This window comes from Delphinapterus leucas, chromosome 10, assembly GCF_059928025.1.
Source record: "Delphinapterus leucas isolate spDelLeu-1000000601 "Yukka" chromosome 10, BTC_Dleu_Yukka2, whole genome shotgun sequence".
Lineage (NCBI taxonomy): Eukaryota > Metazoa > Chordata > Mammalia > Artiodactyla > Monodontidae > Delphinapterus > Delphinapterus leucas.
Window position 1 is genome coordinate 20604186 of NC_143138.1, and position 14186 is coordinate 20618371.

A 14186-nucleotide genomic window follows, 5' to 3' on the forward strand; every position below is an offset into this window, starting at 1 on the left:
TCATAGTATTCTCTTATGATTTTTTTTGTATCTCTGTGGTATTGGGTGGTATTTTTCCTCTTTCATTTCTTATTTTATTTGGATCCTCTCTCTTTTCTTCTTGATGATCTTGGCTAAAGGTTTATCAAGTTTGTTTACCATTTCAGAAAACCAAGTCTTGGTTTCACTGATCTTTTCTATACCTATTTATTTATTTTTGGTCTATGTTTTATTTATTTCCTCTCTGATTTTTATTATTTCCTTGCTTCTGCTGACTTTGGGCTTTTTGCGTTCTCTTTCAAATACCAGAGATGAGATTTTTCTTGTTTCTTGAGGAAGGCCTATACTGCCATAAACTAACTGCTTTTGCTGCATCCCATAGATTTTGGAGTACTGTGTTTCCATTTTCATTTGTCTCAAGGTATTTCTTATGTCCTCTTTGATGTCTTCATTGACCCTTTTTATTTTTTTAAGTAGCATGTTCTTTAGTCTCCACATGTTTATGTTTTTCCCATTTTTCTTCCTGTAATTGATTTTTAGTTTCATACCATTGTGGGTGGAACAAATGCCAGATGTAATTGCTATCCTCTTAAGTTTGTTGAAACTTCTTTTGTAACCTGGCATGTGATCCATTCTGGAGAACATTCCATGTGCACTTGAAAAGAATGTGTATTCTGCTGGTTTTGGATGGAATGTCCTGTACGTCCAACTGGTCTGTTGTGTCGTTTAAGACCACTGTTTCCTTATTGATTTTCTGTCTGAATCACCTGTCCATTGATGTAAGTGAGGTATTAAAGTCTCCTACTATTATTGTATCATTGTCAATTTCTCCCTTTATGTCTGTTAATATTTGCTTTATATATTTAGGTGCTCCTATATTAGGTCCATATATGTTAGAAAGTGTTATATCTTCTTGTATTGATTCCTTTATCATTATATAATGCGCTTCTTTGTCTTTTGTTATAAACTGTTTTAAAGTCTATTTTGTCTGATATGAGTATTGCTACCCCCAATTTTTTGTCATTTCCATTTGCATGAAATGTCTTTTTCCATCCCCTCACTTTCAATCTGTATGTGTTTTTAGCTCTGAAGTGAGTCTTTGTAGGCAGCATACAGATGGGTCTTGTTTTTTAATTCAATTAGCCACCTTATGTCTTTTGATTAGAGCATTTAGTCCATTGACATTTTAAGTGATTATTGGTAGGTATGTCCTTATTGTCATTTTGTTTCTTGTTTTCCGATTGTTTTTATAGTTCTTTTCTGTTCCTTTTTCTTTTAGTTTATTCCCTTCTGGTTTGATGATTTTTTAAGTGGTATCCTTGTGTTCCTTTCTCTCATTTTTTCTGTATCTATTGTAGGTTTCTAATTTGTGGTTACTATGAGGTTCATGTATATTTACTTATATCTACTTGTTTTAAACTGGTAGTCATTTAAGTTCAAACACATTGTAAAAGATCTAAATTTTTTACTCCCCTCCTCCATGTTTTGTGTTTTGATGTCATATTTTACATCTTCATGTTTATCCCTTCACTGTTAATTGTATTTATAGTTGATTTTACAATTTTTTGTCTTTTAATCTTCATGCTAGCCTATTTAAGTGGTTGATCCAGTCTTTACTGTCTATTTTCTTTTACTAGTGGGATTTTTGCTTTCCTATAGATTCTTACTTCTTGTTGTAGCCTTTTCTTTTCCACTTAGAGATGACCCTTTAACATTACATTTTGGGGAAGTTTGGTATTGATTAACTCTTAGTTTTTGCTTGTCTGAGAAGTTCTTTATCTCTCCTTCAATTCTAAATGATCATCTTGTTGGGTAGAGTATCCTAGTTGCAGGCTTTTCCTTTTCGGCACTTTAAATATATCATGCCACTACCTCTGGCCTGCAAAGTTTCTGCGGAAAAATCGGTTGATAGTCTTATGGGGGTTCCCTTGTATATGACTGTTTTTCTCTTGCTGCCTTTAGAATTCTTTTTATCTTTAATTTTTCCATTTTAATTATGATATGTCTTGGTGTAGGTCTGTTTAGGTTCATCTTGTTTGGGACCCTCTGTGCTTCCTGTATCTGGATATCTGTTTCTTTCTGCAGGTTTGGGAAGTTTTCAGCCATAATTTTATCAAATATATTTTTGACCTGTCTCTCTCTCTCTCTCTTCTCCTTCTGGGACTCCTATAGTGCAAATCATGGTTTGCTTAATGTTATCCTAGAGATCTCTTAAACTCTTCTGTTTTTCTTTTTGCAGCTCTGATTGGGCAATTTCCATTATTCTGTCTTCCAGATCACATTTGCATTCTTTTGTATCACCTAGTCAGCTGTTAATTCCTTTGATTGTGTTTTTCATTTCAGTTGTTGTATTTTTTGGTTCTGGCTGGCTCTTTTATATGTTTTCTATTTCCTTATTAAAATTATCACTCTACTCTTTAATTTAGTTAGCATTCTTATTACTAATACTTTGAACTCTTATCTGGTACATTATTTCTGTTTCATTACTTGTTTTTTCAGGGGTTTTCTCTTGTTCTTTCCTTTGAATTAAATTTCTCTATCTTTTCATTTTGCTTAACTTTCTCTGTCTCTATGAAATTAGGTGAAACATTTAGCTATCCTGGAATTGAAGGTGTGTCCTTGTATGGAAGCATCCCTGTGCAGTCCGTACGTGCCCAGTGTCTTTGGTGGCACAGCTACATCTGACATTGAGCATAAGTCACTCTTCCCCAATGGTGTGCTAGCAGCTATCACCAGGATAGGAGGTAGGGTTAGAAGTAGAAGGGCTAGAGCAAGAGCCAGTTGTGAGCCAGGGCTTCTCCTCGGTTTGGTGGCCAACACCACACTATCAGGGTGGGGGTGGGTTCCACGATGCTGGGTCAGAAGACCTGAGGGTTGGTCTGATCTGGCTGCATTCCCTCTAAGTGTGTGCTCTCCCCGCTCCCAGCACATTCACACTCACCCAGAGGGGAACAGTGCTGGAGCAAGAGGAGCTGGAGTGGGTGCTTGGTATGGGTTGGAGTGCAGACTGTGGTAGTGCCGGCACTAGTCAGAGTCCTGGACAGCTCCTGATCTTCTGCCTTCATAGGCACCAGCAATGTCCAGATGCTGTGCTAAGTCTGAGCTACCTCTTTCCCTCACAACTGCATACGCCTCTCAGCCATGGCAGCCCTCTCTCCAGTGTGGAGCTGCACTGGGAGCAAGAGGGGCTGGAGCAGGTGCTCTGCTCAAGCTGGGGTGTGCGTTAGGCAGTGGTGGGAAACCAGCCAGAGTCCCTATCAGTTTCAATCTGCTTCCTCTGCCTTTGTTTTGGGAGTAAGCCAGTGTGTGCACGCTCTTCATGAGCGGAGTCTTGGTTTGTTATAGTCCTGCTATCAATCCCAGTTTTTCGAATCAGCTAAGGAGACTTGTCCTCCTAGTGCCAGACCCTAGGGCGTAGTGCTCAGTGGTTCTCACCACTCACTCCCCAGGGAGGATCTCTGAGCCTGTGTAATTCCCCCTCCTCTTCTGTGTACCCTCCCAGGAGTGTAGGTCCCGATCTGATCACTTCTCTCCCTTCCTACCCAATTACATGCAAAACTTTCTTACAGACTTGGTTGTATAAGAGTCTTTCTGCCAGTCTCCAGTTTGTTTTCAGTGAGAATTGCTCCACATGTAGATGTATTTTTGATGTTTCATGGGGTGAGGTGAGCTCCACGTCCTCTTACTCCACTATCTTGATCTATCTCCACTATAAACTTTTATATTTATTGTCAAATTGCCCTCCATTGGGCATTGATAATATTTGGAAGTACCTGATACCCCCTGGAATCACCACAGATCATGTCAAAACACTGTTGCACTTTTGGCCGTTTGATAAAATGGTATCTCACAGTAGTTTTACTATTATGAGGGTGGATACCTTTTAATATGTTAGAAATCACTTATTTTTCTTTTTCTGTAAATGGTCCATTCATATCCTTTGACTATTTTTCTACTGGCTTTTGTTCTTTTTAATATCTATTTCTACATGATCCTTATATATGAAGACAGCATTGGTCCATTTTTTTTTTCAAATTGAACTGTATGCATATTTTTCCTCAGGCACTAAAATTATATTGGCTTATTCCAGAAATTCATATTGAAGGTGATGTGTATATAAAAGAAAAGCTATAGATGTAGACAATCCACCCAGGGATCAGTCTGTGTCATGGTGGGTGTAGTGAGGCATGCACCTCACCTGAGCTCTGGTTCTCAGAGTGGGATGCTGTCAGCCCTGCCGTTTGTTTCTGCCTGTATCTGCATTGTCCATGGAGGTCTACTGGCAGATTTTCTCCTCTCCAGAAAAATCCTCAGACTCAATACCATCAGGAAACTCTTCACTGCCATAGGTAAGAACCAAGGTAGACATGGTGGGGGTGGGGGTGGATGTGGGATGCTCAGGGAAGCTTCCTATTCACTGTGTTTGTTCTCCTGCCCCAGGGGTTCTCCTCCCATCTGCGTTCTTCGTGTCCCTTTTCTGGGTCAGATCCAGCTTCAGTGCCACCATGGCCTTCTTGATACTGTCTTCTGCCACCAAAAGCCTCAGCCAATCAGGAGCCCTTGTCAACTTCATGGATATTGCTCCTCGGTAGAGACCTGTGATCATCCCTAAAGCTGCTCTGACACATGGGTAAAATGTGACACATGCTATGGGTCACAGGAAATTTCAGCACCAGCCGTACATCCAAATAATTCCTGGAAGGGACCCAAAGCTAGCCAACCTCTGCGAACTTAGTTTTTCCAGATGAAAACAGGAGAAGTCAGTGGCCACACTCACAGTTCAACTGTGGGAGACTCACACCAATTTCTTTCTGTTGGGGAATGCAGCAGTTACACAGGGCTGGATCACTGAAAGGACTCGTAAACTTCAGAGGGCGTGCTCATGTAAGGCTTTAATAAAGGTAGAGGATACAGGATAGCAGGAGAAACATTCAGCTCTGATATAGGTAAATACCAGATGACTGAGGCTTCCAAATATAGCTCCCAGGGACCATCCATGGACTGTTCACAGTCAATAGGACACATTTCATCTTCAGGTAACGAACCACCAAATTACATGGGAGATACCTTGGTCTCAGGGAAGCCAATGTCTCATCCAATGGGAGGTCTTTTATACCTAAAAGCAAGGCTGAAAGATCAGGCTCCATAGCAGAAGACAAGAGAACATATAAACCAGCTGCCAACCATCAATCCGTACATTTTGTATAATGAATGTTGACAAGTTAGTGCAGGTTACCCCTTGGAAATCCCAGATCCTAGCCTCATCACTAGTCAGTACATTTCATTCAGATTTGACTAAGGGTCAGCACAACTCCAGCAATCCCCAGAGATAATCACAGAGTTGCAACAGATCAGCTGAGATTAACCCTTTGCTTACAGAGGAATATTGTTTTCTCACACTTTCTGTCTCGCAGGTACAGGGGACTATCACAGATCTTTTCTTACATAGCGGGAGCCATCTCTCCCACAGTTGCCGGATTTTTCATCAGTCAGGTAAGGTCAAATGTTCTGGTGATTATGATATTCACAAGAGTCACCTCAAAAGATCATCCAGCCTCTCATTCTGACCCTAGGCTCAGCTCATGCAGAAAAATTACCACATGTTCAGGGTATGGAGTGAAGGAGAATGCTCTATTGTATGAGTTTATGCTTTATGAGTTCTTAGAATGAGTTTCTCGTGCTAATCATCACATTTTCTAGCAATAATCATGACCCTTCTTGTGAAGTATAGAATGGCCAACCATTCTGATTGGCTGGGGCTGAGGGGTTTCCTGGGATGTGGGACTTTCAACACTAAAACCTTGAAAGTTCCAGGCAATCTGGAAAGAGCTGGTCACCCTATGTAGGAACCCAGCAAATATTTATAGAACAAATGAACGAGACGCTGAGTGGATGAGTGAATGATAGAGCGAAGGAGCAACCTGTACATTACAGGTATGCTCATCAGTGGTTAGTACAGGAATTCCTCTGCCCAGTATTGCTTACATAGTGTTTTTACATTCATACAGCCTTCCATCCTGCGAGATGCATTTAAAGTTGTCAGAATAAACAAATTCATCTGATGACAATTTCGTAAGAATCGGACTGATACAGACTTTATGTGAAGAAACATACATATGGCATTCACATGACTATCATTCTTTAAGTTTCCTGTGGTTTCCACCAGTAAGCCAGGAAAATGAATGGAGAATAACAAAGAAAGGGTATTCTTTTTGACACCAAGTCCTTTTTTTTTGAAGCTTCAGTTCTCTTCCAGCCACTGACTAACACTGTTTACAACGGAAATTCTCAAACTGCTCTTGTTTCCCTTATTACTCACTCACTCACTCATTTATCTCTTCATTCATTCGACATATATGCAATGAACATTAGCATGTGCCATGCACTGTTTAAGTGAATAAAACCAACAGAAGTCCCTGCCCTTGTGAAGTCGGTAGGAAAGAAACCGATAGAAAACTAACAAACTAGACGAAAACATGGTATAGTGATTGGTGGTAAGCGCTAAGAAAAGAGTAGGGCCGGAGAGGATAATAGGGCACATAAGAGGGGGTGGGATTTCAGTTTTAAGTAGGGTGGCCGAGGAAGTCTCATTGAAAAAGTAATATTTATGGGAAGCAAGTACATGGGCGAGAGAAATGACTACTTGAGGGGAGGAATATTCCAGCAGAGGGAAAGGCCAGGGCACCGGAAAAGTACCTGCATATTCTAAGAACAACCAGGAACATACAATGCGGGGCAGAGTTGGGGAAGAGGGCGGTAGAATATGGTGCCAAAGCCTTTCTGAACCAGGAGGGACAAGAACTAGGAGACTGTTAATAACTTGTAGTTTCCTGCCTCCAGGACTCAGAGTTCAGTTGAGGAATGTCTTCTTGCTTTCAGCTGCTGTGAACATAGCAGGCCTGTTTTTCTACCTCATCTTTGGCCAAGCAGAGGTGCAGGACTGGGCTAAAGGTAGAGGTGCACCCGCTTCTGAGCAAACCGAGTGACGAATTAGATGCCGGTGCTTAGTTGTTCACTGTTTGCCCTCATGGACATTCCCCTGACTTACAGTTCTACCCCAAAATGGGCTGTCCTTAAAGTACAGAAATCTCAGATTTTCCACTGGCCCATACACCTAGGACATGGAGGAGTGAGAGTTGCAAATTATGGAAAGGCTCTTTCGTAAAGTCTTAGAATAAAATTTTATCTTCTTGTGCTTGTTTTCGGTTTATTTAACAATCATTTATAAGGCAACTAATGCAGAGTGGAAGACAAATAAACCCAAATTTAAAATTCAGATGTGTTACTTGTTACAAACAATACATGGACAAAAGAGATGCCCACAGGGTGTGCATGGTGGCAGGGGCTGGGGGTGGGGACTGGCCTCCTAGGAATCTCCATGCCATCTTCTTCCTTGGGCTGGTGACTGCCCCTCAGTCCCAGCTTGTGTGCTGGTCCCTCTCCCCCTCAATAGGGAGTTCAGACCCAGGCTCTCCTAGTGCTCTGTTTTACACTAAGTTTTGTAGAGAAAGAAAAAAGCACACATAAATGTCACTGAGTCCTGATACCCAGTGGATATAAGAAAGCTTTACAACAGCTCGAAGGAATAGTCCGGCTTAGTATATTTTTTCAAATTGTTTTCTTTGCCCCAATTAGTTTATCCTAGGCATTTGTTACACTTCTCATCTCTTGACATAAAAACGGTGCAATTTTATCCTCCTTACTCGTTCTTACTCTCAAAAGTCTCTGAGTGAGAGGTCTGAACAATTCCAATATCTTGCTAGGTCCAAGCACGTGGTATGAGACCATCCACCATTTGCTCTATACCTATGCTGTATCTTGAAAGTAAAAACACTGCACACTCCTGGGGTTTGGGACTCAGGTAGTTTGATATTGCTGCTCTCCCTAATAGGAATACATTTTATCCACAGCATTCACAAGGCACACTTTTTGTACTTGACCAAATTCCCATTCTTTGTAAATATTTGTTACTAAGAAAATGAAAATGAAACTTCTTTTTGTGATCCTCCACCAACCACACACTCTGGTTCTGCTCAGAAACATTCCCAGTCCTTTCAAAGAACAAGCTACCAAAACCTGTGGCAATTGGGACAGTGCTATCTGGAAAACTGGACTGAAACCCAGCTTCACCTGGTTAGCAGGTGTCCAGATCAACTCATCTGATGTAATGTTCTCCAAAACCCAAAAAGGGGAAGTGGCCAAGATGCTTAATTTGGGTATCAGTACAGGAGCCTATCTGGGGCAGTGATGAGGAAGGCACACTAAAACATGCCATTCATACAAACAGACATTTTCTGGGTTTCCCAGTAGAAACAGTTACTTACGTTGCCTAATAACTACCGGTAAGTACCCCCACATGTGTTTCTACGTGTTAGCTGAATATAAACATTCCTTTAACGTAAGCAACCATGATGCGTTTTATCCACAGGAGGGAAAATACTATGCAACACAGGTATTTCACCCAAGACTGAGAAAAAAGTTGACATCTCTCACCAACGTGTCACTGCTTTAAGTGCACACAGTCCATGGGAAGAAATAAAGATTTATCTGTTTCCTCTTTTCTAGGATGGCCTGTATCCGGCCAAATTTACGGTGACTAATTCTGTAACAGGGTGTATGATGATGTTACATTGAAGACTTGCTGTAGGTGGCCATATATAACAGACATGAAATTCCAACGTGGGGTGTTAGGGTACCTCACAGATATTGTTCAGGATGTGATTTTTAAAAAGTCATATGGTTCTAAAACAATTTAGGATTACATAAAAGTAAAAGCCTCAGCAGAGTGGAGTTAGAGAAAGGCTTTGAAAAAATTTTTAAATGTGTGTTTTCCCTATAAGATCAAGAGCAAGACAAGGATGTCCACTCTTGCCATTTCTATTCAACATCTTAGTAGAGGTTCTAGGCAGGGCATCTAGGCAAGAAAAAGAAATAAAAGGCATGTAGGCTGGAAGAGAAGAAATAAAACTATATTCACAGATGGCATAAACTTCTATATAGAAATTGTAAAGAACCACTAAAAAACTATTTGAACTAATATATGAGTTCAGCAAGGTTTCAGGATACAAGATTGATATACATAAATCAGTCATATTTCTATATACTTGCAATGGACAATCCAAAAATTAAACTAATTTCATTTAAAGTAGCATAAAAAAGAATAAATTTAGGAATAAAATTAGCAATAGAAATGTAAGACTTATACTCTGAAAAGTATAAAACATTGTTGAAAGAAGTGAGAGAAGATTTAAATGAATGAAAAGAATCGACGTTCATGGAGTGGAAGACTTCAGTTCTGTTAAAATGGCAAAACTCCTGAAATTAGCCATAGATTTAATGCAATTTCTATCAGAATCCCAGCAATTTCTCTGTGGAAATTGACAAGCTGATTCCAAAATTAATACAGAATTGCAAGGGACCCAGAATAGCCAAAACATTCTTGAAAAAGAAGAACCAAGTTGGAGGACCCACACTTCAAAGCTCTCTACAAAGCAACAGTAATCAAGACAGAGTTGTACTAGCATAAGGATAAATATATAGACCAGTGGAATCAAATTGAGTCCAGAAATAAACCAAAGTGTCTATGGTCAACTGACTTTTGACAAACATACCAAGACCATTCAATGGGGAAAGGATAGTCTTTTTAACAAATTGTCCTGGGATAACTGGATAGCTACATTCTAAAGAATGAATCTGGACCTTTAGTTCACACCATTTACAAAAATTAAACTAGATAAAAATAGATCAAAGATCTAAATGTAAGAGCTAAAATAATAAAATCCTTTGAAGAGAACATAGGGGTAAATCCTTCACAACCTCAGACTTGGCAATGGTTTCTTAGATATAACACCAAAAGCATAAGCAACAAAAAAAATTGATAAAGAAGACTTCATAAATATTAAAAACTTTTGTGTGGCAAAGAACACTATCAAGAAAGTGAAAAGACAACCTCCAAATGGGAGAAACTATGTGCAAGTCACATATCTGATAAGGGTCTTATATATAGAATATGTAAACTCAACAACAAAAAGACAAACAACCCAATTAAAAAATGGGCAAAACTTGAATAAACATTTTTTTGAAGAAGACATAAATATGACCTATATGCAATGAAAAGATGCTCACCATCATTAATCATTAGGGAGGTGGTGGTTTTTGTCCCCTTTCTAGAAACCAGCTGTAACTTTAGGCCAGAGTGTATTAAAATGAGCCACTTCTGAACCAGCAGTGCCGTGCCCAGGTGCCAGGCCTTGCTGTGAAGGCTGCAGCAAAGGTCAGGGCTTGGTCTGCGTGACTATCCTTCCCATGCTCATCCAAGTGGTGCTCTGCCTCTGAGTTTGGGTAAGAGAGTCATCAGGACAACTCGCATCAGGTCACTTAGCAGAGATCAACTATTCCTGGGCTCAGTGAGGAGGTATGCTGTGTGGCTGACAGGGTCTTGGTGCTCCGGCTGGGTATCAGGCCTGAACATTGAAGTGGGAGAGCAGAGTTCAGAACACTGGACCACCAGAGACCTCCTGGCCCCATGTAATATCAATCAGTGGGAGCTCTCCCAGAGATCTCCATCTCAATGCTAAGACCCAGCTCCACTCAATGACCAGCAACCTCCAGTGCTGGACACCCTATGCCAAACAACTAGCAAGACAGGAACAAAACCCAACCCATTAGCAGAGACGCTGCCTAAAATCATAATAAGTTCACAGACACCCCAAAACACACAACCAGACGTGGTCCTGCCCACCAGAAAGACAAGATCCAGCCTCATTCACCAGAACACAGGCACCAGTCCACTCCACCAGAAAACCTACAAAACCCACTGAACGAACCTCACCCACTGGGGGCAGACACCAAAAACAATGGAAAGTACGAACCTGCAGCCTGTGAAAAGGAGATCCCAAAGATAGTAAGTTAAACAAAATGAGAAGACAGAGAAATGCACAGCAGATGAAGGAGCAAAGTAAAAACCCACCAGACCAAACAAATGAAGAGGAAATAGGAAGTCTACCTAAAAATGAATTCAGAGTAATGATGGTAAAGATGACCCAAAATCTTGGAAATAGAACAGAGAAAATACAAGAAACTTTAACAAGGACCTAGAAGAACTAAAGAGCAAACAAACAATGGTGAACAACACAATAAATGAAATTAAAAATTCTCTAGTAGGAATCAATAGCAGAATAACTGAGGCAGAAGAACGGATAAGTGACCTGGAAGATAAAAGAGTGGAAATAACTATCACAGAGCAGAATAAAGAAAAAAGATAGAAAAGAATTGAGGGCAGTCTCAGAGACCTCTGGGACAACATTAAACACACCAACATTCGAATTATAGGAGTCCCAGAAGAAGAAGAGAAAACGAAAGGGACTGAGAAAATATTTGAAGAGATTATAGTTGAAAACTTCCCTAATATGGGAAAGGAAATAGTTAATCAAGTCCAGGAAACACAGAGAGTCCCATACAGGATGAATCCAAGGAGAAACATGCCAAGACACATATTAATCAAACTATGAAAAATAAAATACAAAGAAAAAAATATTAAAAGCAGCAAGGGAAAAACAACAAATAACATATGAGGGAATCCCCATAAGGTTAACAGCTGATCTTTCAGCAGAAACTCTACAAGCCAGAAGGGAGTGGCAGGACATATTTAAAGTGATGAAAGGGGAAAATCTACAAGCAAGATTACTCTACCCAGCAAGGATCTCATTCAGATTTGGTGGAGAAAATAAAACCTTTACAGACAAGCAAAAGCTAAGAGAATTCAGCACCACCAAACCAGCTTTACAACAAACACTAAAGGAACTTCTCTAGGCAGGAAACACAAGAGAAGAAAAAGACCTACAATAACAAACCCAAAACAATTAAGAAAATGGTCATAGGCGCGTACATATCAATAATTACCTTAAATGTAAATGGATAAAATGCTCCAACCAAAAGACATAGACTGGCTGAATGGATACAAAAACAAGACCCGTATATATGCTGTCTACAAGAGAACCAGTTCAGACCTAGGGAAACATACAGACTGAAAGTGAGGGGATGGAAAAAGATATTCCATGCAAATGGAAATCAGAAGAAAGCTGGAGCAGCAATTCTCATATCAGACAAAATAGACTTCAAAATAAAGACTATTACAAGAGACAAAGACACTACATAATGATCAAGAAGACGATATAACAATTGTAAATATTTATGCACCCAACATAGGGGCACCTCAATACATAAGGCAAATGCTAACAGCCATAAAAAGGAAAATCAATGGTAACACAATCATAGCAGGGGACTTTAACACCCCACTTTCACCAATGGACAGAGCATCCAAAATGAAAAAAAATAAAGAAACACAAGCTTTAAATGACACATTAAACAAGATGGATTTAATTGATATTCATAGGACATTCCATCCAAAAACAACAGAATACACTTTCTTCTCAAGTGCTCATGGAACATTCTCCAGGATGGATCATATCTTAGGTCACAAATCAAGCCTTGGTAAATTTAAGAAAACTGAAATCATATCAAGTCTTTTCCAATCACAATGCTATGAGACTAGATATCAATTACAGGAAAAAAATCTGTAAAAAATACAAACACATGGATGCTAAGCAATACACTACTAAATAACCAAGAGATCACTGAAGAAATCAAAGAGGAAATCAAAAAGTACCTAGAAACAAATGACAATGAAAGCACAATGACCCAAAACCTACGGGATGCAGCAAAAGCAGTTCTAAGATGGAAGTTTACAGCAATACAATCCTACCTCAAGAAACAAGAAAAATCTCAAATAAACAACCTAACCTTACACCTAAAGCAATTAGAGAAAGAAGAACAAAAAAACTCCAAAGTTAGCAGAAGGAAAGAAATCATAAAGATCAGATCAGAAATAAATGAAAAAGACTTGAAGGAAACAATAGCAAAGATCAATAAAACTAAAAGCTGGTTCTTTGAGAAGATAAAAAAAAACTTGATAAACCATTAGCCAGACTCATCAAGAAAAAAAGGGAGAAGACTCAAATCAATAGAATTAGAAATGAAAATGGAGAAGTAACAACTGACACTGCAGATATACAAAGGACCATGAGAGATTACTACAAGCAACTATATGCCAATAAATTGGAAACCTGGGAGAAATGGGCAAATTCTTAGAAAAGCACAACCTTCTGAGACTGAACCAGGAAGAAATAGTAAATATAAACAGACGAATCACAAGCACTGAAATTGAGATTGTGATTAAAAATCTTCGAACAAACAAAAGCCCAGGACCACATGGCTTCACAGTTGAATTCTATCAAACACTTAAAGAAGAGATAACAACTGTCCTTCTCAAACTCTTCCAAAATATAGCAGAGGGAGGAACACTCCCAAACTCATTCTACGAGGCCACCATAACCCTGATACCAAAACCAGACAAAGATATCATAAAGAAAGAAAACTACAGGCCAATATCACTGATGAACATAGGTGCAAAAATCCTCAACAAAATACTAGCAAACAGAATCCAACAGCACATTAAAAGGATACACCAGGATCAAATGGGATTTATCCCAGGAATGCAAGGATTCTTCAATATATGAAAATCAATCAATGTGATAAACCATATTAACAAAGTGAAGGAGAAAAACCATGTGATCATCTCAATAGATGCAGAAAAAGCTTGCAACAAAATCCAACACCCATTTATGATAAAAAAAAAAACCCTCCAGAAACTAGGCTTGGAGGGAACTTACCTCAACATAATAAAGCCCATATATTGCAAACCCACAGCCAACATCATTCTCAATGGTGAAAAATTGAAACCATTTCCACTAAGATCAGGAAGAAGACAAGGTTGTGCATTCTCATCACTATTATTCAACATAGTTTTGGAAGTTTTAGCAACTGCAGTCAGAGAACAAAAAGAAATAAAAGGAATCCAAATTGGAAAAGAAGAAGTAAAGTTGTCACTGTTTACAGATGAACTGATACTATACATAGTGAACCCTAATGATGCCACCAGAAAACTACTAGAACTAATTAATGAATTTGGTAAAGTAGCAGGATACAAAATTAATGCACAGAAATCTCTTGCATTCCTATACATTAATGATGAAAAATCAGAAAGAGAAATTAAGGAAACATTCCCATTTACATTGCAAAAAAAAGAATAAAATACCTAGGAATAAACCTACCTAGGGAAACAAAAGACCTGTATGCAGAAAACTATA